Source organism: Mesoplodon bidens (assembly GCF_964165515.1).
Source record: "Mesoplodon bidens genome assembly, chromosome: 15".
Lineage (NCBI taxonomy): Eukaryota > Metazoa > Chordata > Mammalia > Artiodactyla > Ziphiidae > Mesoplodon > Mesoplodon bidens.
In genome coordinates this window covers 44,362,296-44,386,806 of record NC_138171.1, presented here as the reverse complement: position 1 = coordinate 44,386,806, position 24,511 = coordinate 44,362,296, and the positions used below count along the sequence as shown (strand labels likewise).

General features: G+C 42.4%; 1 protein-coding gene across 1 annotated transcript in view; it reads left to right on the top strand.

Moving 5' to 3' along the window:
• The first annotated feature begins 24,317 nt into the window (after window positions 1-24,317).
• Window positions 24,318-24,511, top strand: part of SRCAP (Snf2 related CREBBP activator protein) — a 34,119-nt gene continuing 33,925 nt past the window's right edge. The window contains exon 1 of the mRNA XM_081257233.1: window positions 24,318-24,391. The gene's annotated coding sequence lies outside the window, so the exon portion shown is untranslated. The remainder of the gene's footprint in view (window positions 24,392-24,511) is intronic.

The window sequence follows — 24,511 nt, the reverse complement described above, 5'->3', positions numbered from 1 at the left end:
TGGACATATACACACTACTATATCTAAAATAGATAACTAATAAGGACCTACTGTAGAGCACAGGGAACTCTACTCAATACTCTGTAATGGCCTATATGGGAAAAGAATCTAAAAAAGAGTGCATATATGTATATGTATAACTGATTTACTTTGCTGTACACCTGAAACTAACACAATATTGTAAATCAACTATACTCCAATAAAAATTAAAAGAAGAAAAGAAAGAAACCTGAAGAAAGAGATTTTTAGAGATTGATGAAAGAGAATGCTTAGTTACAAGCAGTTTGCTGGGGAGGCACATCTTTCAAAACAGGCTTTAGGATGGACAGCATCTACCAATGGGCATAGAAGAGGGAAGGAGGGATCTGAGCCAGTGGAGAACACAGGTTTAGAGCCTTCTACATCAGATATAACGGAGTTTGAATTTAGTTTCCTCCAACCAAAGCTCTGTGTCTTGGTCTAGTTGCAGCTTCTTTCCATGGTGGACAAAGAAGAAAAAGGACAATCTTAGCCCACAGTTTCACTGTGATGGTTACACAGGAATAATGCATGTAAAGGGTGCCTAGCATAGAATTTAGTACACAGTGAACATTCATTCACTAAATGAGAGTGTCATTATTGATTGTAGTTGGAAGGATTCAAAATAATATCCCTGTTTCAAGATGGGGAAATTGAAGTTCAGAGAAGTTATATGACTTACAGATTTAGGAGAAGAAAGGAGACATTCTTATGTGGAAATGTTAAAAAAAATAAACTTTGTTATTCAGAAGTTTTAGATTTACAGAAAAATTGCAAAGATTGTACTGACGGTTCCTATATGTGCCCCCACTCAGTCCTCTATTAACATCTCACGTTTGTTACAATTAATGAATCAGTACTGATACATTATTATTATTAAGTCTATACTTTTTTCAGATTTCCTTAGTTTTTACCTAATGCCCTTTGTCTGTCCCAGTGTCATCATGTCTCCTTAGGCTTCTCTTGACTGTGAGTTTTCCAGGTTTCCTTGTTTTCTTTTCTTTTCTTTTTTTTTGGCATAATGTAGTGGGGTTTTTTTATTTTATTTTTTAAATTTTATTTATTTATTTATTTATTTATTTATTTATTTATTTATTTATGGCTGTGCTGGGTGTTCGTGGCTGTGTACGGGCTTTCTCTAGTTGTGGCGAGAGGGAGCTACTCTTTGTTATGGTGTGTGGGCTTCTCATTGCAGTGGCTTCTCTTGTTGTGGAGCACGGGCTCTAGAGCTCAGGCTCAGTAGTTGTGGCGCATGGGCTTAGTTGCTCTGCAGCATGTGGGATCTTCCCAGACCAGGGCTTGAACCCGTGTCCCCTGCATTGGCAGGCAGATTCTTAACCACTGCACCACCGGGGAAGCCCCTTGTTTTCTTTTTGTGTGTGTGTGTCTGTGTTTTTAATTAATTTATTTATTTTTGGCTGCGTTGGGTCTTCGTTGCTGCGTGCGGGCTTTGTCTAGTTGTGATGAGTGGAGGCTACTCCACTGCGGTGCGCAGTTTTCTCATTGCGGTGGCTTCTCTTGTTGCAAAGCACCGGCTCTAGGCACGCGGGCTTCAGTAGTTGTGGCTCGTGGGCTCAGTAGTTGTGGCTCACAGGCTCTAGAGCGCAGGCTCAGTAGTTGTGATGCACGGGCTTAGTTGCTCCGTGGCATGTGGGATCTTCCCGGACCAGGGCTCGAACCCGTGTCCCCTGCATTGGCAGGCGGATTCTTAGCCACTGCGCCACCAGGGAAATCCCAGGTTTCTTTGTTTTTGATGATCTTGACAACTTTGAGGATTACTGGTCAGGTATTTTATAAAATGTCCCTTAATTGAGATTTGTATGTTGTTTTCCCTAGAAGTAGACTAGAGGTTATAGGTTTGGGGAGTAGGCAGAGGTAAAATGCCATTTTCATCTCATCATATCAAGGGTACATGCCTTCAAGATGATTTATCCCTTTTTTTTAATTTTCAATTTTTTCAGGTTGTATTTATTTATCTATTGGCACCACGCAGCATGAGGGATCTTAGTTCCCTGACCAGGATTCGAACCCATGCCCCCTGCGGTGGAAGCACGGAGTCCTAATGACTGGACCACCCGGGAAGGCCCAAGATGATTTATCACTGTTGATGTTAACTTTAATCACCTGGTTGAGGTAGTGCTTGTCAGATTCCACTGTAAACTTACTCTTTTCCTCCTTTCCCTATCCTACTCTTAGGAAGGAAGTCACTATGCACAGCCCATACTACAGGAGTTGAGACATTATGCTCCACCTCCTTGAGGGCAAGAATATCTACATAAACTATTTGGAATTCTTCTGTACGGTAAGAATTTATTTATTCAATCATTTATTTATATTATATTATGATGGATTTATGGATATTCATTTTATACTTTAGGTTAAACACTAGTACTACTTTGATTATTACTCTCCAGTTTTCAGTTGGCTCCTGTGTCCCTTTGATGTACCCCCATCATTGTGTTTTTTGTTCTGGGTGTTTTTTTGGGTTTTTTTTAGCGGAGACTTACTTTTTATTATTTATCCTTTTATGTCTTTGGATTTTTGTCTCATGTGCATGTATTATCTACTTTTATGCCTAGGGTAATTAACATTAAAATTTGTAGCTTATTACAAAAGGTAGAATAAAAAGTTTCCTTCCTTCCCCTAACCCTCCTACCCTGCTCCATTTCCCCTTCCCCGGAGACATCACGTTGATCTCTTGTTTGTTTCTGCAGAACAATTCCTTTTTTTCCTTCTTTTAAACAAATGTTTAGGTATAGTACATGCTGTTCAGCACGCTGCTGTTTTCAACTAACAATCTCTTGTGGGTTATTCCACTTCAGCACATAGAAATCCATCTCCTTTTAGTCTCTACATAGTATTCCTTTGTAAGGCTATACCATAATATATTTAACCAGTCTCCATCAGTGGACATTTACGTTCTTTTTAGTCTTTTACTAGAACAAGGAGTGCTGCAGTGAATACCCACATCTTTGTATACTTGAGCAAATAAACCTTCAGGATCAATTTCTAGACAAGGAATTGCTAAGCCAGAGTATATGCTTTCAAGATTTAGATGCTGCTAAATTGTCCTCCACAAACCTTTCACCAATTTTCATTCTCACCAACAGTGTATGAGAGGACCTGTTTCTCCACACCCTTGCTAACATGGAGAAGTAACAAGCTTTTTTTTTTTTTTTTTTTCTTTTTGCGGTATGTGGGCCTCTCACTGCTGTGGCCTCTCCCGTTGCGGAGCACAGGCTCCGGACGCGCAGGCCCAGCGGCCATGGCTCACGGGCCCAGCCGCTCCGCGGCATATGGGATCCTCCCAGACCGGGGCACGAACCCGTATCCCCTGCATCGGCAGGCGGACTCTCAACCACTGCGCCACCAGGGAGGCCCAGTAACAAGCTTTTTGATCTTTGTTAATCTGATAGGTGAAAGATGGTGACTCACTGAAGTTTTAATTTGCATTTCTTTTATTATGAGTGAAGCTGAACATCTTGCCAGACGTTTACAAATCACTTGTATTCTCCTTTTCTGTGAATCTTCTCTTGAGATCCTCTGCCCATTCCCCCCTCCCCTGCCCTTTAGACTTTTTCTAATCTTTGTTTTGTGCCTCAGTGAAAGCTACTCATTCATTTAGTCCATCAATATTTATTGATTATCTACAGTGTTATAGCAACATGCAGTGAACAGAAAAGACAAAGATATTTAAAATTCTAGAGGGGGCAGAAAGAGTAAAGAAATAAATATATGTCAGTTGGCGATAACTGTTATGGAAAAAGAGTAGAATATAGGCTAGAAAGTTCTGGGATGCTGTTTTCTTTTGTTTTTTTTTTACATTTATTTATTTATTTATTTTTTGGCTGCACTGGTCTTAGTTGCGGCACCTGGGACCTTTTGTTGCAGTGCGCAGGCTTCTCTCTAGTTGTGGAGCGCGGGCTTAGTTGCCCCTCGGCATGTGGGATCTTAGTTCCCTAACCAGGGATCGAACCGGCATCCCCTGCATTGCAAGATGGATTCTTTTTTTTTTTTTTTTCGGTATGTGGGCCTCTCACTGTTGCAGCCTCTCCCGTTGCGGAGCACAGGCTCCGGACACGCAGGCTCAACGGCCATGGCTCACGGGCCAAGCCGCTCCGCGGCATGTGGGATCCTCCCAGACCAGGGCACGAACCGTGTCCCCTGCATCGGCAGGCGGACTCTCAACCACTGCGCCACCAGGGAAGCCCCAAGATGGATTCTTAAACACTGGACAACCAGGGAAGTCCCCGGGGTGCAATTTTCTATAGAGAGATCAAAGAAGGTTTCTCTAAGGGATGCCAAGGGCGCAGAGTGGGAATGAAGTGAGGAAAGGAATCATGCAATACCTGGGAGAGGAATGCTTGAGGCAGAGGGAGGAGCAGGGTGAAGACCTTGAGGTGGAAATGTGCTGGGTGAGCTGGAGAATTAGCTAGGGGACCAGTGTGGCTAGAGCAGAGTGAGTGAGAGGGAGAGGGATGGGAGATGAGATCCAAGAGGTGTGCGGGGACGAGATCGTGTAGGACCTGGCAGGCCTTTGTAGGGACTTGAGGATTTTGGCTTCTACTCTGAGTGAGATGCTAGCCATTACAGTTTATTTAGGCTGTACTTTTTTTTTTTTTTGAGAATTTCAGAACAGTGGAAAGACATTACCAGATTTAGTTTTTTAAAGGACCACACAACGGCACAACAGTAAGGTCCGTGAAGAGAGTCGTTACAGTCCACACGTGATGGGGGCATTTCCCATGATTAGCCTGTTCTAACTGGACTATTTAGGGGGCTAGCCTGCTTTAAGCAAATCCAATGTGTGAAAATCCAGATGGACCTAATTTTCTCCAAGGGACAAGGTGGTCATTGCCATAGGCATGTGCTCAGCGTGGAGAGGGTAAGGCAGAGATCCCAAGCCTCTCTGGGTAATGAATAAGCCCCACCCTTTTTCCCATTGGAAGTAATCATCTCCCTAAAGCTTATCCACCACACCTCTAGAAGTGCCTCCTGCTGACACATTCAGGAAAGGCCATAAAAATATGTGTTCAAGAACATTCCCAGGGATTTCCCTGGTGGCACAGTGGTTAAGACTCCAGGCTCCCAATTCAGGGAGCCTGGGTTTGATCCCTGGTCAGGGAACTAGATCTCACATGCATGCCGCAACTAAGGAGCCAGAGAGCCACAACTAAGGCCTGGTGCAACTAAATAAATTAAATAAATAAATAAAGTAAATATTAAAGGGACTTCCCTGGTGGCGCAATGGTTAAGAATCCGCCTGCCAATGCAGGGGACCCACCTTCCAGCCTCGCTCTGGGAAGATCCCACATGCTGCGCAGCATCTAAGTCTGTGGGCCACAACTACTGAACCTGCGCTCTAGAGCCCATGAGCCACAACTACTGAAGCCCGCACGTCCTAGAGCCTGTGCCCCTCAACAAGAGAAGCCACCGCAATGAGAACCCCATGCACTGCAACAAACAAACAGTAGCCCCTGCTCACCGCAACTAAAGAAAGCTCGTGGGCAGCAACGAAGGCCCAACACAGCCCAAAATTAATTAATTAATTAATTAATTTAAAAGAAGAAGTGAGTTGGAACTTTTTAAAAAATAAATAAATAAATATTTTTTAAAGAAAGGATGTTCCCAGAATTAGATAGTGGTAGTAGTTGTACAACTTTGTGAATATACTAAAACCCCAAACCCTTGAATTGTATACTTTAAAAGGGTGAACTTATGGTATATGAATTATAAGTCAATAATAATAGTAATGTTCCCAGAAACCCTGTTTGTTATCGTGGAAAGACTGGAAACAACCCAAATGTCTAGCCACAGGCATCTGTTAAACTTGTAGGATCATCAATGGATAAATATGGAACAGTTAACAAGAATGAGGTGTGTCTGTACTGGTTGGTGTGGCAGATAAGGAAAGCTCCCTGTGATGTAGTATTAAGTTAAAAAATTAAGGGAAGAACTGTGTGTATAGTTTGCTACCATTTATGTGAGAAAAGTATATATCCATGCATGCATAGAGTATTTCTAGAAAGATATTTGAGAACTGCTCAATAGGAACTTCTAGGGAGTGGAGATAGGGTTTCACCTTTATGGATCATGTTCTACTCTTTCTACTTAAAAAATATATATATATATTTATATGTAAAACTTTTACAAAAACATAAAATTTAATTATCACAACAAAAATTAAAAATACAAAAATTGGGAGAGGAATGCTTCAGGCAGAAGGAGGAGCAGTGCCCAGTCCTTGAGGTGGGAGCATGCTGGGTGAGCTGGAGCCTCAGCGAGGGGAGCCGTGTGGGCTGTTGCTGGCTACCAAGTGAAGAAGAGCCCGGGAGGAGTGTTTGTGGAGCACTTTCTACATGCCAGGCATTTCGCTGTGGGGTTGTGCGTGGGCAGTGGTGGGTAAGACTGACAAATGCCTTCACCAAGCTCCTAGTTCCTCCCAAACCCTCCCACCAACTGGTGGGAGGCCCTGCCCTGGCTCTTGGAGGGAGTCCTCTCTTGCCTTCCTTTCCCCCTTCTCCCACCTTTTCTCCAGGACCCATCAAATCCCGAGTAGGCTTGAGCTGAGTGACCTTGAGCAAATGACTTTACCTTTCTGAACCTTAGTTCCCTCATCTGCAAAATGGGAATAATAATAAAGCGTATCTCAATGGAGTTGTTGTGAGAATCACTGGTGTTCTAAAAATGGTTAAGATGGTTACTGGTATTAGGCTGCCTCTAGCACCAACTTGCCTGAGTTGGTTATTTAATACTAAGAATGTAATGCCCACAAATCTTGCTTGCAAGGCAGGTAAGACTGGGATGAGTATCCTCAGTGTATACTGAGGTGCAACGATGAAAAAGGCTCATGCAAATTTAGTGAAAAATTCAAGAGGGACAGACTTTAGGGTCAGACAAAATATGGGTTTGTATCCCTGCTTTGCTAGCTGTTTGCTTTGTGATTTTAGGCTAGTTACCTCTCTGAACCTGAGAGTTAACCACACCTACCAAAAAAGGGACAAGTCCTTGGACCTCAAAAGCCTGGAGGACTAAAAGCTGCGGCAAAAGAAGAAGGCCTTGCACAGCGCTGGGGACATAGTAAATGCCCAGGAAATAGCAGCTGTTAGGGTCATTATTCTGTAAATGTCCTGAATGATTATAACATTTACGGAACCAGGTGTCAGACCCCATGTTAGGTGCTGAGATCAGATGAACTAGAGACCAGGTCTCGTGGTCTCTAACTCTCTCCCTAATACCAGCCCCTGCCCTCCCAAGCTGTGAAGGAGAAGAGGTCTTTAGTGATGCAAATGAGCGTTTACTTTTTTCATTAACGAGACAATGAGCCCTTGATGGAAATGTTTGGAACTTTGAAAAAGGAGAAAGATTGGTTAATAAGTGTTTGTTGATATACTCACACCCTGCTTTACTGTCAATAAACATTTCCTGAGACCAGCTGGGACAACCCCAGCTTGGAATCCAGTTGAGGTCTCTAAAATGCTGGGTGAACTGGGGCCTCAGTGTCTCAGGCTAATGTAAGAATAACAGCGATGTAATGATGCTCACCTCTCAGGGCTGGGCCAGGTGGCTGTGATGAAATGTGTATGAAACACTTGACACACCTTAGAAATGAAGCAATTTTTCTTACCTAACAAAATCACTTATTTTACTCCAAATCTCCCCACCGCCCCCCAGCTTCAGGAGAAGCAATTGTAGACTCTCTAGGGGACCCTGACCCCAATACTTAGGGATCACAGAGCCGTTGCCAGTCTCCTGGGGAAGACACAGTGGGAGGAAGACGGTGATGAAAAAAGACCGAGGACATCTACAGCCATTGTGCTGGGTGCAGAACAGGCTAAAGTTAGCAATAAAGAGAGACTTAAAAAACAAAATCAAACACTGTTTTTCATGTATGTGAAGATATTCACTACAGGTTTTCCACAAAAATATTGTTCCTAGAGCTAGAGAATGAAAATAATTCAACTGTCCAAAATAGGAGTGATTAAATAAATCATTCAACATTCACACAATGGTCTAGGATGGCCTTTTAAAATATAAGGTAAAATAAAATAAAATATAGGGTAGATCCCAACATGCAGATCTGGGATAATCTTCAAGATTTATTATTAATAAGCAAATGGGGCTATCTTGTGTTCATGGATAGGAAGACAATATTGTAAAGATACAGTTCTCTCCAAATTGATCTGTAACCATCAATGCAATGTTAATAAAGCTTACAACAGGGTTTTTCATGAAACTCAACAAGCCAATTAAAAAATATATACAGAGAAGTAGGAGCTAAGAACAGGTAGATACTTCTGAAGAAGAATAAAGAGAAGAGACTTGTTCTACCAGAATTGTTAAAAAGCTATTGCAGTGAAGACAAGATGGTGTTGGTAGTGATAGAAATTCACCAAAATCAACTCATGAATATAAAAAATTTTGATAAATGACAGGGGTGGCACGACAGATCTAAGGAGGGACTATCCAATAAGTGGAGCTGGAAAAAAAGTCCTCCCTATAGGAAAAAATGAAATTAGATCATTGCCTCACACTATACACAAAAATCAACTCCAGATATAAGGACTTAATTATCAAAGGCAAAACATTAAAAGTTTTAGGAGAAAATATAAGAGAATTTCTTTCTAATCTTGGAGTAATAACGAATCTCAAAACACAAAAGGTTAGTTATAAAATAAAATATTGATAAATAAAACTATATTAAAATTAAAACAAAATTATAAGCTACAAATTTGAAGAAGATATTTGCAAACACATATCACTATTCAAGGATATATATATTGAGATGATCTAAAGACCGTCTATGAACCAACAAAGCATAATAAATCAACAGAAAAATGGGCAAAAGACTCGAACATGCATTTCAAAGAAGAGGAAGTATGGCTAAGAAACTTACTGAGAGATGTTCAACATCATTCAAGGAAATACAAATCAACATCATAATGAGATATCCAGTCTATGGCAAGAATTAAAACACCAAGTACTGGAGAAGAACAGTAGGTCTTCTATACATTGCTGGTGGGAATATATATCCATACAACCATTTTGGAAAACAATTCATCATTCTTTCTTGTCAAATTGAACATTTACACACCTTAAAGCCTAGCAGTTCCACTCTTGGGCAGGTATCCAGGAACAAGTCTTGCTCAAGTGCTCTAGGAGACATGTACATGAATATTCATAACAGCAGTGAACAAATGGCCAAAAACCAGAATGAACCCGAAAAGCCCTTCAACAGGAGAATGGATAAATACATTGGGGCACCTTGACAAAATGAAATATTATACAAGAGTGAAATTGGAATTAACCACAGCTACACATAACAGTACAAATGAATTTCATTAATAGACCATTGAGTGTAAAAACAGAAAGTGAGAACCTGAGGACTCCTACACCATGATAACCTTTTTAAAAAATCCAGAAATAACTAAAACTAAACAATATATTGTTTAATCATCATAGATAGGACAAAACTACAAAACTAAAGGCAAGAAAACAATAAACACAAAGTTCCAGAGAGTGGTTTCCTGGTGTGGGGAAGGGGAAGCAGCTTGAACAGGACAAAGGTAGAGCCCATCAGAAGATGGGAATTATTGTCAATATTATTGTAATATTAATAAGTAAATATATAAATAGATGAATAAACAAATAAAAACATAAAACAAGTGGATAAAGAAATAAAAGAGGGCTATAAACAGATAATAACAATGTGTTATTAAGGATTTTAATTAATCCAATTCTTAGTACCTGAAGTCTTTTCTAAAAAAAGCATGCATCTTACACTAAAAAACACTAGCGGGGAAAATATTCATTCCCTATGCACAGAAATTTTTATTTTTATACACCAGCCTTTCACAGGGTATCTGGGTGGGATGGGGTAGGAGGGTCATATAGGGAGACTTTCTCTTTACTGTATACCTTTGTGTACTGTTTGGAATTTTTGTTTTACTTTGTGCATAGAATGTCTTTTCAACAAGGCTTTGTGTCAAGATGAAAAAAGTAAAATAAAAACCAAGCTTTTTATTCGGTAGAGTTGATGTTTCACAGGAGATGTTTTAAAAGCCTGCTAGGGACTTTCCTGGTGATGCAGTGGTTGGGAATCCGCCTGCCAATGCTGGGGACACGGGTTCGAGCCCTGGTCGGGGAAGATCCCACATGCCGTGGAGCATCTAAGCCCGTGCACCACGACTACTGAGCCTGTGCTCTAGAGCCCATGAGCCACAACTACTGAGCCCACGTGCCACAACTGCTGAAGCCCGAGCGCCAAGAGCCCATGCTCCACAACAAGAGACGCCACCGCAGTGAGAAGCCCGCGAACCGCAACGAAGAGTAGCCCCTGCCCAATGCAACTAGAGAAAGCCCACGTGCAGCAACGAAGACCCAACACAGACAAAAATAAATAAATAAATTTATTTAAAAAATAAAAGCCTGCTAATTAGTGATATTAATGAGGGAGGGGCAAAGGGGCACCGTTCGTACCCTGTTGGTGGCACTAGCAATTAGGGTAGCACCTTAGGAGGGCAATATTTAGTAGTGTCTATGGAAATCTTAAATGCACATATTCTTTGACCCAGCAATTCTCTTCCACTTTAAGAATTTACCTTATAGATTTACTTGTACAACTCAAAATATAAACGTACAATGTTGTCCATCACAGCATGGTACAAAGTTAGCTAGACATCATGTTATATGCACACAATTGACGGGTAGCTATTTAAAAGTAAGAGATATGGACTTCCCTGGTGGCGCAGTGGGTAAGAATCCGCCTGCCAATGCAGGGGACATGGATTCGAGCCCTGGTCTGCGAAGACCACACATGCTGAGGAACAACTAGGCCTGTGCACCACGACTACTGAGCCCGCACACCACAACCACTGAAGCCCATGCACCTAGAGCCCGTGCTCCGCAACAAGAGAAGCCACCACAATGAGAAGCCTGTGCACCATAAAGAAGAGTAGTTCCAGCTCGCTGCAACTCGCGAAAGCCCGTGTGCAGCAATGAACACCCAACACAGCCAAATATAAAATAAAATAAATTTATTTTTGAAAAAGTAAAAGATAAGTCTGTATGTATTGATGTGGAAAGATGTTACACATATATTAAGTGTAAAAAGGCACGATGTAGAACAATATATACAGTATGATATCATTTCTAGGTATAAAAGACATACTCATGGAAAATTTCTGAGGAAATACAAGTAACAACACTGATTACCTCTGGGGAGTGGAATTAAGAAGGTGAAGGAAAAAAAAAAAGAAGGTGAAGGAAAGACATACCTTTTGGTTTATACTTCAAAGTACTGGATTTTATGTTTGACGAAGAGCAAACATTTATTACCGCGATTACAAAAAAAAACGATTTTAAGAGTTCAAAACACAATGTCAGTTATATTTCAATAAACCTGGGGAGGGGTAAAGTTCATAAATTAAAAAGAAGCAATGTATGCTCATTGCAAAAAAGTTTTTAAAGAAAATAAAGAAGAATATAAAGAAGAAAAGATCAACAGCTTTTGCCTTCTCATCCTCAACAAGATGGTCACATAACAGTTTGGTATATTCTTCTAAAAATTTTTGCCTGCGTTTTTGTTTTCCTATTTAGATTTAGTATTTTTATGAAATGGAATCATATTACATATGTTGTTAGTCCTTTTTTCACATTTTATCATGTTAATAATATATACCTACAGCATTATTTGTTTCCCAAACCATAAATAATTGTACTTTTTTCTGACTGTACAAGTGTGATTCACAAACAAAATATCTCTATAACTGTGTTGCTAAATAAGAAATGCAGGTTGTAGAACAATAGGTACAGTGTCCTCTCATTTTTGTTAAAAAAAGCAAAAAGAAAACGTGTGTGTGAGGTCTGAAAGAACAGTCGAGGAGAATAGTCATTAAACTCAGCTTAGAGTAGTTATGTATGGGAGATTGGATTGAGGTTGTTTGGATTTTTATAGCATGTTGCTTTTATAATGATGATACATGCCTGTTATCAAAATTTTTTAAAATTCAGACAAGCTCACAAAAAATTGAAATTATCCCAAATCCTACCACGCAGAGATAACCTGTCGACACATTGGTTAGCATGCTCACATTTGCTTGTCTGCCTATACAAATATACTCATCCTCTCAATTTATAAGTTGCAATTATACAAAATGCACTACTCTGTACCCTGCTGTTTTCAATATGTTCCATGTCAGTACATCATTCTAATGACTGCACATTATGCCATGTAACAGCTACACTGAAATTTAATCAAGCAATCCCTCGCTGTTGAATTTTTTAACAAAAACTTTTAAATTGTAAAATACAACATACATCAGAAGAATGTATAAAGCGTATGTACTTCTTATGAAGTAATTATAAGCAAACATTTGTGTTACCTCTATCCTAGACACACTTAAAAATTGTTTTTAAGTTAAAAAAAGAAAACTAAAACAAACACCTGTGTACCATCTCCTAGAATTAACAAACACACATATTGTTATTTTTTTGCTTCCATTAAAAAATTTTTTTTTCACTAACAAGACGACAAAATAGGATTATTTTATTCTATTCACCCTTTTTAAAGAGTTCAGAACTTTATGTTCACTCTTCTGTGAATACTTCAGTGGACCAAGCCCAATACTGACCTCAGCCCAACAGGTTTTTTTTAGGGTTTTAATGGTCTTAGCGTTGGCCAGTGGGAGCCCCTTTGTCAAGATTCTTGTCTTTCCAACAAGACTATGTTAATCTTTGAAAATTTCTTTGCTTCCTGGCTCTACAAGATGTTCCAGGCTCATCTTGTACCTTTCAGCCCTAGACACAGACTTGGCCTTTTCTGCAACCAGCCCTAGTTAGAGACCATAATCTGGGTGCTAAGGTGCATTGTTGGGGTGCAGAATTGTTAAATAAAATGCAACTTTACAGGTAAAGGCGAAGTCCTCTTAGTTCTGTGAAATGGTAATGTTATCACTTTTACATTTCCCTGATTATTCATGAGGGTGACCATCTTTTCAATATATTTATTGGTGATTTGACTTTCCTTGTCTCCCAACTACTTCTTCACATACTTGTCTTTTTTTTTTTTTTTCTCGCCTTGTGGTTTGTGGGAGCTTAGTTCCCCGACCAGGTATTGAACCCAGGCCCCAGCAGTGAAAGCTCCAAGTCCTAATCACCAGACCTCCAGGGAATTCCCTGTTTTTCTTTTGTTGAACCTTTATGTCATATCTAAATTTTGTTGCCTTTATAAACAATGCTGTGATGGACTTCTTTGTCCATGGATATTTGCTCATTTTTCAGATTGATTCCTTAAATAAATTTCTAAAAGTGTAATTTCTGGGGAAAGAATAGCGTTTTTTTTAAGTTTTAAAATAAACTTATTTATCTATTTATTTTTGGCTGCGTTGGGTCTTCGTTGCTGCGCGCAGGCTTTCTCTAGTTGCAGCGAGCGGTGGCTTCTCTTGTTGCAGAGCACAGGCTCTAGGCGCACAGGTTTCAATAATTGTGGTGCAGGGGCTTAGTTGCTCCTCATCATGTGGGATCTTCCCGGGCCAGGGCTCGAACCCGTGTCCCCTGCATTGGCAGGCGGATTCTTAACCACTGCACCACCAGGGAATTCCCAAAGAATAGTTTTTAAATTTAATACTTTTATTTTCTTTTTTAAAAAACAGTCTTTTAAAAAAATCCAAATCGGGACTTCCTTGGTGGCACAGTGGATAAGACTAAGTGCTCCCAATGCAGGGGTCCCGGGTTCCACCCCTGGTCAGGGAACTAGATCTCACATGCATGCTGCAACTAAGAGTTTGCATGCCACAACTAAGGAGCCCACATGCTACAACTAAAGAGCCCACGAGCCACAACTAAGGAGCCAGTGAGCCGCAGCTAAGACCTGGTACATCCCCCCCAAAAAAAAAGCCAAATCAAAATGATTGTGCCCATGTACACTCCCCCTGCAGCATGTGAGTGCCTGTCTTCACACCCTTCCTAGAACTGTGCATCATGATTTTAGTTTCCCTCTTTTAGTGCTGGGGATGCTTTTGATTGTTGTGCTAACTTAAGATGTGCTGGAATCAACCCATAAAGTCTCTGTGCTTGGCTGTGTTCTCACAAGTTCCCAGTCCTCCCAGAGATGAGAGAGGTATTCTAGCAGCTTGCCACCCTCTCCTAGGCTCCCGGGACCTCACCCACTGCAAAGCTGACTTCTGGACGCCCCTCTGGGAGTTCCCCTGGAGGAATTATTTATTAAATCTGGCAACCCTATCCCTGGGTTCCCATTCTACTTAAACATTTTGGTGTCCATCACCTCTCACCTAGGCTACAGCAGTTGCCTTCTAATCTCACCTCTATAATCCATTCTCAACACTGGCTTCTGCTCAGAGCCCCCCCTGCTACACTTATAATTCCATCTAAACTCCTTCAAAACACTACTAGATCCAAGCCTGACCCCCCTCTCCGGCCTCATCTCCTACTGTTCTCCTGTCCCCTGCAGGCTCCTGAGCCTTCTGGTTGTTTCCTGTCAGGATAAGCTGGTCAGCCTCTTTGTATTAACTTACCTTCACTTAGAATGTTCTTCCCCCAAAGTATTCTCTGTTCAAATGTCAGCACACCAGAGATGCCTTACCAGACCACCTTGTCCAAAAAAGCACCACCCGTGCCCCTCACTCCCTCTCCCCAGCCCCGCTTTATTTTTTCATAACACATATTACCTACCGTTATTTTATACTTTTACTTGCTTATAAATTTGTTTTTTGTTTTTCTCCATCAGGAATATCAGCTCAATAAAAACCTGAATGTTGAGTTTTTTACTGGTTTGTTTTTCCAATACTATCTTCCTGGTGCCTAGAATAATACTTGGAGCTTCATAGACCTGGATTTGTCAGGCTGTGTTGCACAGCAGTTAAGGGCACACATGTGAGCTAGTCTCTCTGGGTTCGAGTCCCTGCTCTGCTGCTTCCCAGCTCTGTCACTTGGGGCAAGTTAGTTAACCATCTTTTTTTACCATCTGTAAAAACGAGGATGACAATCTACTCAATAAGGTTTTGTGAGAATTAAGTGAATTAATTTGTGTAAAAACACAGTTGGTGCTTACAGTGTTTGTCACTGTTATAATTTTTGAGTGAATCTCACATATGTGGGTCATAGAGACAACAACCGGGCTTCCCTGGTGGTGCAGCGGTTGAGAATCCGCCTGCCAATGCAGGGGACAGCGGTTCGAGCCCTGGTCCCGGAAGATCCCACATGCTGTGGAGCAACTAAGCTTGTGCGCCACAACTACTGAGCCTGCGCTCTAGAACCCATGAGCCACAACTACTGAGCCCACGTGCCACAACTACTGAAGCCCACGCGCCAAGAGCCCATGCTCCGCAACAAGAGAAGCTACCACAATGAGAAGCCCACGCACCGCAACGAAAAGTAGTCCCCACTCGTCACAACTAGAGAAAGCCCGCGCGCAGCAACGAAGACCCAACCCGGCCAAAAAAAATAAAAGAGTAAATAAAAAACATAGAGGGCTTCCCTTGTGGCACAGTGGTTGAGAGTCCGCCTGCCGATGCAGGGGACGCGGGTTCGTGTCCCGGTCCGGGAAGATCCCACATGCCGCGGAGCAGCTGGGCCCGTGAGCCATGGCCGCTGAGCCTGCGCATCTGGAGCCTGTGCTCCGCAACGGGAGAGGCCACAATAGTGAGAGGCCCGCGTACCGCAAAAAAAAACAAAAACAAAAACACATAGAGTCAACAACCAACCCCTATCCATTGATATTTAGCATGTGCCTGTCACTCTTCCAGACAATGGGTATAGACATGTGCACATAAGTGAACAAGACAGATGTGACCCCTCTCTCACCATGAGCTTTCAGGAAGTCGAGTAATTATTTCCAGTGTTAAAGTGCTGAGAGGCAAAAAAAAAAAAAAAAAAAAAAGCACAGAATGTTATAGGAGATATAATGTAGTCTGAGAACCAGGGAAGGATTCTGGAGGCAGTGATGTTACTCTGTAAGCTTTGACTGGGTGGGAAGAAAGAGAACCATGTGTGAGAAAGCCCAGTGTAGAGAAAGAGCCTATAAAGGGACACGAGTGGGAAGACCAGCGTGGCTGGAGTGTGGAGGGCTGGGAGAGATGAGGCTGGAGGATTTGGCAAAGGCCACCAAGCAGGGCTTTGTGGGTCTCAGACAGGAGTTTCATGGGAACCATGAAAGGACTTGAAGTCGAGTGACTTTATCAGCTTTGAAGTTAGAGAGGTTTTCCCTGGCTGCTGTGTGGAGGAGAAACCTTCAAGTCTCTGTTCAACTGCCACCTCACCAGAGACTACCTCGTCTAAAATGGCATCTCCCAGACACCCCATCTCTGCCCCTCTCCACCTGCTTTACCACATTATGAGGCCCTGACATTGTACTACACTCTCTCATGCCTGTTCTCTGTTTACCCCCATTGGAATGGAAACCCTGCCAGAGCTGGGACTTTAGCGGGAGGAGAGACTGGCCACAGGGAGACCACTCAGGAGGCTGGTGCAGACAGCCCAAGCCCTAGGAGGGTTAGGAACAGCTGTCTGGCTCGTAGAGAGCAGAAGGCTAGAGGACTAGACTCCCCTAGAAGCTTCATTTGCATATCACTTTACATAAGACTGAGAAAACAGTCATTGTCCATATCAAAGAATGGGGTGGGGAGGCAGTTAGAGATACTGGTAGTGGGGCAGGGGAGGACTAAAGTCCCTGCAGTTCCCAACAAGCCAGTTCTTGGTACTGTCACTGGTTATAAGTCATCAAGGGCTAAGAATTGGGTGTGGGACTGGAGGGAAATGGATAGAAATATCCATTGGAGAGAAATATTTCAGATGTAATGGAAAAGACTCGGTGGCTTGATGTGAGGTGTGAGGGAAAGGGAAGGTGTTGCCTTCCATTCTGGTTTGAACTGGGTGGATAGTGGTGGACTGCAGAGCGGATTTGTGGTTCAGATCATGAGTTCAGTTTAATTAATTAATTAATTAATTAATTTTTGGCCACGCCATGAGGCATGCAGGAGCTTAGTTCCCCAACCAGGGTTCGAACCCGCACCGCCTGCAGTGGAAGCCTGGAGTCTTAACCACTGGACCACCAGAGTTAGCTTTAAATGTATGTGTCCAAAGTGCCTGGGATGCCTGCAGGAGGAATCCACGAGTTAGATGGGAAACCAAGTTCCAAACTGGGAATAGTCCTTGCGAGTCCTTGGCTTAAGAGGTGGTCATTGGACTGCATGATGAAATCATGACAAATTACTGGAGCCTTAGGGATTAGTGTCTTTTTCTTCTCTTTAGGCAAATTATCAGAAATGTTTACGTGCAAATGCTTTCGGGTTGCAACCTGGCTTTCCCACCTCACCTAGACTGTTCTATAACCCCCAGATACTTCGAGTAATGAAGGGTCCCTGTAAGGGAGGGGTCCTGAAGCTTTGGGGTACCTGCCTCTGCCCTTGAGAACGTGCTGGATGAGAGAAGGCAATTGAGGGAAGTATGCTGAGGACCTCCTACAATTGATGGAGGTGTCCAGGAGAAGTGGCCTGTAAGCAAGACTGAGAAGGAGCGTCCAGGGAGGTAGGAGGTAGGAGGAGACTGGGAAAGGCTAGCTTCACAGAAGGCAAGAGGAACTGCTGTTTAGAGGATCGTTATCACTAGCAATCAACTGTCTGCCAAATCCTGCTAATTCTTCCTCTGCAGTGTCTCCCTCCATCTCCACTGCCACCTGCTGGCCAGTAGCCCCCATTACAACTGGGTAACAGCTCTGGCTTCTCTTATCTCCAGCCTTACATCTATCTCTACAGCCACCCCATTCATTCTGTTAGATTCTCCTTTGGAAAGTGGAGTCTGGACCATTCCAATTTCTGCTCAACAACTTTCAATAGCTCCCTGTAACCTCTGAACGAATCCCTTACTACCTAGCGTGGCATGCTGGGCCTTTGGCAGCCTGGCTCCAGGTGACCTATCTGTCTCAATCTGTTCCCTTATAAAGAAAATAAGCTGATCTACTCACTGTCCCCCACAACCCTCAGCTTCACTGAGGCCATGTCATCTTCTTGAAGTGCCTACCCTTCATGCCTAAATTTTTCAAGGTCAGACTCAAACGACAACTTCCCTTGGAAGTCCTCCCCACTGGATCTGACACGACCCTTGACCACCGTGGCATCAAAACACTCTGCCCTGACTTTTTACCAAGTTCACAGCTCATTCCGCAATGAGACTAAATTCTTGAGAGCAAGGACTGTGTCATCTTTGCTCCCATCTCTCCCACTCACGTGTAGGAACAAGAAGTTGCAGATTCAACTGCCTTCAGGAGCCAGGCAGATATGACGAATGTGTGAGGTCGCCCAGTAAAAGACAATTAGAAATGGTGGGGCTTATGGCAAGTAAGAACCTTCATTCTCCTGCCTAAAGTATTAATAATACTCAGAATATCAAAACATTATGTAAAGCACATCTGAAGGCTAAACTTGACCTGAAGATCATTGAGTTTGAGACTCTGAAATAGAGGTTCAAAATACACCCCTGCATTTAGCTGGTTCTTTAGAGCTTTCAAGCAATTTTACATCAGCAACTCTATCCCCACTTTACAGATGAGGAGAGAGAGGCTCAGAGAGGTGAGATGAATTGCTCAAGGTCACATAGTAAGGAATTAGTACAAGGCTATGTTCAATCCATTCAGACTCTGGCTTGCTCTCGACTTCTAAGGATGATGGGAGGAGGGTCTAAAAAGATGGGCATCATTCACATTTTTTTAAATTAAGACTTTATTTTATTTATTTATCGCGCTTGCGGGATCTTAGTTCCCCAACCAGGGACAGAACCCAGGCCCCTGCAGTGGAAGCACCAAGTCCTAACCACTGGACCGCCAGGGAATTCCCCACGACTTTATTTTTTAGAACAGTTTTAGGTTCACAGCATTGAGGGGAAGGTACAGAGATTTCCTATATAGCCCCTGCCCCCACACATGCATAGTATAGCCCCATTTTCAACATCTCCCATGAGAGTGGTATATTTGTTATAACTGACGAAACTACACTGACATGCTATCACCCGAAGTCCATAGTTTACATTATGGTTCACTCCTGGTGTGCATTTTATGGGTTTGGACAAATGTATAATGACATGTACCCACCAGTAAGTATCATACAGAGTATTCTTTGCCCTAAAAATCCTCTGTGCTCCTATTCGTCCCATCTCCCCGCCCCCAATCCCTGACAACCACTGATCTTTTTACTATCTCCATAGTGTTGCCTTTTCCAGAATGTCATATAGTTGGAATCATACAGTATGCAGCCTTTTTTTTAATTTTTAAAATTCATTTATTTATTGGCTGCATTGGGTCTTCGTTGCTGAGTGGGTTTTCTCTAGTTGCGGCGAGCGGGGGCTGCTCTTCATCGTGGTGCGCGGGCTTCTCATTGCGGTGGCTTTTCTTGTTGCGGAGCACGGGCTCTAGGTGCGTGCACTCCAGTAGTTGTGTCGCGCAGGCTCAGTAGCTGTGGCGCGCGGGCATGTGGGATCTTCCCCGACCAGGGCTCGAACTCATGTCCCCTGAACTGGCAGGCAGATTCTTAACCACTGCACCACCAGGGATGTCCCAGTATGCAGTCTTTTCAGATTTATTTTTTTCAGTTAGTAATGTGTTTAAGATTCCACCATGTCTTTTCATTGCTTGATAGCTCACTTCTTTTTAGCGTTGAATAATAGCCCATTGTCTGAATGTACCACAGCTTATTTAACCATTCACCCATTGAAGGACATTTTGGTTGCTTCTAAGTTCTGGCAGTTCTACATAAAACTGCTGTAGACATCCAGGTGCAGGTTTTGTGTGGACATAAATTTTCAACTCCTTTGGGTGATTAAAAGGAGTGATTACCGGTTTGTATGGTAAGAGTACATTTACTTTTGTAAAAAACCACCAAATTGTCTTCCACAGTGGCTGTACCATTTTGCATTCCCACCAGCAATGCATGAGAGTTCCCACTGCTCCACATTCTCATCAGCATTTGATGTTGTCAGTGTTCTGGATTTGGAGCATTCTAATAGATGTGTAGTGGTATGTCATTTTTGTTTCAATTTGCATTTCCCTGATGACATATGATGTGGAGCATCTTTTCATATGCTTATTTGCTGTCTGTGTATCTTTTTTGGTGAGGTGTCTGTTAAGGTCTTTGACCCATTTTTGTTTTAATCGGGTTGTTTTCTTATTTTTCAGTTTTAAGAGTTCTTTGTATATTTTGGATAACAGTCCTTTATCAGATGGGTCTTTTGCAAATATTTTCCCTCTGTCTGTGGCTTATCTTCTCATTCCCTTGACATTGTCTTTCACAGAGCAGTTTTTCATTTCAGTGAAATCCGGTTTATCAATTATTTCTTTCATGAATCTTACTTTTGTTGTTGCATCTAAAAAGTCATCATTGGACTTCCCTGGTGGCACAGTGGTTAAGAACCCGCCTGCCAAAGCAGGGGACACACAGTTCAAGCCCTGGTCTGGGAAGATCCCACATGCCGTAGAGCAACTAAGCCCGTGCGCCACAACTACTGAGCCTGCGCTCTAGAAGCCTGCAAACCACACCTACTGAGACCACGTGCCACAACTACTGAAGCCCACGCACCTGGAGCCAGTGCGCTGCAACAAGAGAAGCCACAGCAAGAAGCCCGCGAACCACAACGAAGAGTAGCCCCTGTTCACTGCAACTAGAGAAAGCCTGCACACAGCAACGAAGACCCAACACAGCCAAAAATAAATAAATAAAAATTTTTAAAAAAGCCCGAGCACCGCAACGAAGAGTAGCCCCCACTCACCACAATTAGAGAAAGCGTGTGCACAGAAACGAAGACCCAACGCAGCAAAAAAAAAAAAAAAATTCATCATTGCCACAGGCAAGGTCATCTAGATTTTCTCCTGTGTTATCTTGTAGGAATTTTATAGTTTTATGCTTTACATTTAAGTGTGTGATCCATTGAGTTAATTTTTGTGAAGGGTATAAGATCTGTGTCTAGATTAAATTTTTGCATGTGGATGTCCAGTCGTTCCAGCGCCATTTGTTGAAAAGACTACCTTTGTTCTATTGTATTGCCTTTGTTCCTTTGTCAAAGATCAGACTATATTTATGTGGGTCTATTTCTGGGCTCTCTATTCTGTTCCATTGATCTGTCTATTCTTTTGCCAATATCACACTGTCTTGATTACTGCAGCTTTATAGTAAGGCTTGAAGTCTGGTAGTGTCAGTCTTGCAACTTGGTTCTCCTTCAATACTGTTTTGGCTATTCTGATCTTTTGCCTCTCCATACAAACTTTAGAATCAGCTTGTTGATATCCACAAAGTAGCTTGCTGGGATTTTGATTGGATTGCATTGAATCTATAGATCAAGTTGGGAAAAACTGACATCTTGACAATATTGAGTCTTCATTATTCTTTTCATTCAACCAAAATTTCATTTGTCTAATGAACAATCTCTTCTTCACAGGGTTGTTTGAAATGTTTTTCATATATTAATTATCTAGAGATACTGTGAACGCTGTGACAATGTACCTGCTCTCAAGGAGTTTATCTTTTAGTGGGAAGGGGGCAGACAATAAACAAACATACAAATAAATTAATAACTTCAAGTAAGGGTTGTGAAAAAGGCATGTGATAAAGAGTGACAGGCAGTGAAAGGGTTAATGTCAGGGAACTTCTCTGAGGAGGCAACATTTGAACTAAGACCTTCATGAAAAGGGAGAGTTGGCCATGAGAAAAATTTTTATTTTTATTATTATTATTTTTGGGGATCTGAGTTCCCCGACCAGGGACTGAACCCAGGACCACACAGTGAAAGCGTTGAGTTTTAACCACTGGACCGCCAGGGAATTCCAAGAAAAATTTTTAGACAGAGGGAACAATGGAGATGAAGACTCTGGAAGCAGAAGTGAATTGGATGGATGGTTTGGAGAAGGGCATGGTGGCTGTAGTATAGTGAACAAGAGGTAAATGAGGTTAAAAAAAATAGGGATCATATCCTGTAGGGTTATTTTATTGAAAAAAATTAAGTATAAAATACACGTTGTGAGATAAAGTGTACAAATTTTACGTGCACATTTCAGTGAATGTTTATATCTGTATACACCCATGGATGTGACCTCATCCAGATCAAGATATAGAACAGGAGTCAGCAAACTTTTTTTGTAAGATGCCAGATAGAAAATAGTTTAGGCTTTGTGGGCTATGGTCTCTGCTGCAACTACTCAGCTCTGCTACTATAGCAGGAAAGCAGCCATAGTTGCTATGTAATGAAGAGGCATGGTCAGATTCCCATAAACCTTTAGTTGCGGACACTGAAATTTGAATTACTTGTAATTTTAACATATCACAAAATATTTTTTCTTCTTTTGATTTTTTTCCTCAACCATTTGAAAATGTAAAAACCATTCTTAGCTTGCCAGCTGTACAAAAACAGGTGGTGGGCAGGACTTGCCCTTTGGGCCATAGTTTACCAACCTCTGATACATTTCTAGTATCCCTCTTGTGCATCTTTCCAGTTAAAACCTTTCTCTCCCAATGGTTATTGTTCTGATTTTTATCACCATCAATTAACTTTGTCTGCTCTTGAACTTTATATAATTGGAATCATATGCATTTACTCTCGTGTCTGGCTTCTTCAGCTCAACATAATGTCTGTCCTATGGGAATTTTAAACCATGATACATAATTTTCATTTAAGAGAACTAAGATGATCTTAAGTGTGAGAGCATCATGATCTGATTTATATGAAAACGTCACTCTGGTTGCCGTGTGGAGAACGGAGTAAAGGGAAACAGAAGTGGAAGTGGGAGGCCCAGTCAGGAGTAATCCAAGCCAAAAGATGATGGTGGCTGGATTATAGTCAACGAAAATGGAAGACAGACTTTAGACTTGAGTTTGAGCTCACATATCCAATACCAGTTATTTCTGTGTTTCATAAGGTGTGATAATACTAGTAAATTTCCTGAATAATCTTTCTGAGACTGGCATAGTGAATTGTCAGGTATAAACCATGTCTTTACCCTCAAGGGGTTAACAACAGTTTTGGGCGTGGGGTGGACAGACCATGAATCCAGATACAATGCAATCAGTTCTTTATGAAGCCCAGGAGGCTATGGGAGCCAGAAGGGGTATTAAACCAGCCTAAGGGTAGTCAAGAGAGATCATCTGGGGGTTGTGGCCCTTGAGCTAAATTCTGAAGGAAAAATATTGAAAAAGGATAAAAAAGTATACGGGAAGGCCAAGAAATGTGAGATCTCTTGGGAGTTCAGTGTGGTTCTATGGAGTCTCAGAAATATGTAAGCTTGGCCTGGAAAGAAAGATTTTGAACTGGGCCTAAATGGATGGGCACTTACTCACTTTTTCAATCAAACAATCCATCCTGGATGCTTCTGTGTGCCCTGCGGCTCCAGCATAGGACAGAGGTAGCAAACTGACAGCCTGTGGCTGAATCTGATGTATTTTGCCCCTCTTTGCTTTATTTACACTACCTTCCTGGTCCTCCTAGGTTTTTGAGTTTTCAACTCCTGGTCTTTGCTGTAACAAAAACAGTACTTCAAATCAACGACACAGAGAGAGAATCAACTCTTTGAGTAGAATGGGGAGGAGCTCAACTGAGTGGATGAAGAGGAGCTGAATGAGAGCTTTATCTGGGATTCTGTACCTGGCTCCTAGGGTGGGCTTTAGGTGGTAAATTTTGTAAGTGTTTGTATCCTTGTGACTTAGACTGCTTGGTTATGAATCTTCGTTCTGGACTCTGTCACTAGTTAATCTATGAGCCTCAAATCATTTGTAAAATGGAGCACTGCTGGGATTAAAAGAGATAATCAGTGCACAAAGTGGCCTCAGTAGAAGGTATCTGTTATTATTATTATTCGATTCCGGGGTGAGGGTATCATATTCTCAAAGGGGTTCTTAACCTAAAAAGTTGGCTAACAAATGGCATAAGTGCTTAGGAGTTACTGGGAATACCACCCTTGCGTAAAACGAAGCAGCTCTACATAAGTGGACTGTCGTGGGAATCCAGAGGCCCAGGTTCCACTACTAATTTGCTGAAAGTACCTGAGAAATCGCTTCAGCTTTCTGGGTGATCTATTAAAAAAAAAAAGTGGGGTGGATCGATCCGAGTTGGCAGCCGCAAAGCAGCCCCAGCGGCAGGTTCCGTGGTGGAGGGTAAAAGCTTTCCGCCGCGGAGCAAGCGGCGAGCCTACGGGCGGACTACATCTCCCAGGCTGCCTTGCGCTTCGGACAGCGCCCTACGCTAGCACGCGAACCTCTCCGCTCCCCGAACCTCCAGTTACTGTCTCTCGCGAGAGGACGGGCCGCGCCGGCGGTAGCGATAGTGAGCTGTGGTGGTGGCGGTGGTGTTGGTGGTGGCGGCCGAGACGGCGGCGGCCATTTTGGTGAGGCCTCGGAAGCGGCGGTGGCGGTTCGCTGCGAGTAGCGTCTCCCATTTTTCCCACCCACCGCCCGCATCTCTGTGCCGCGAGAGGAAGCAGTGGAAGCAAGGCGGTGGCAGTAAC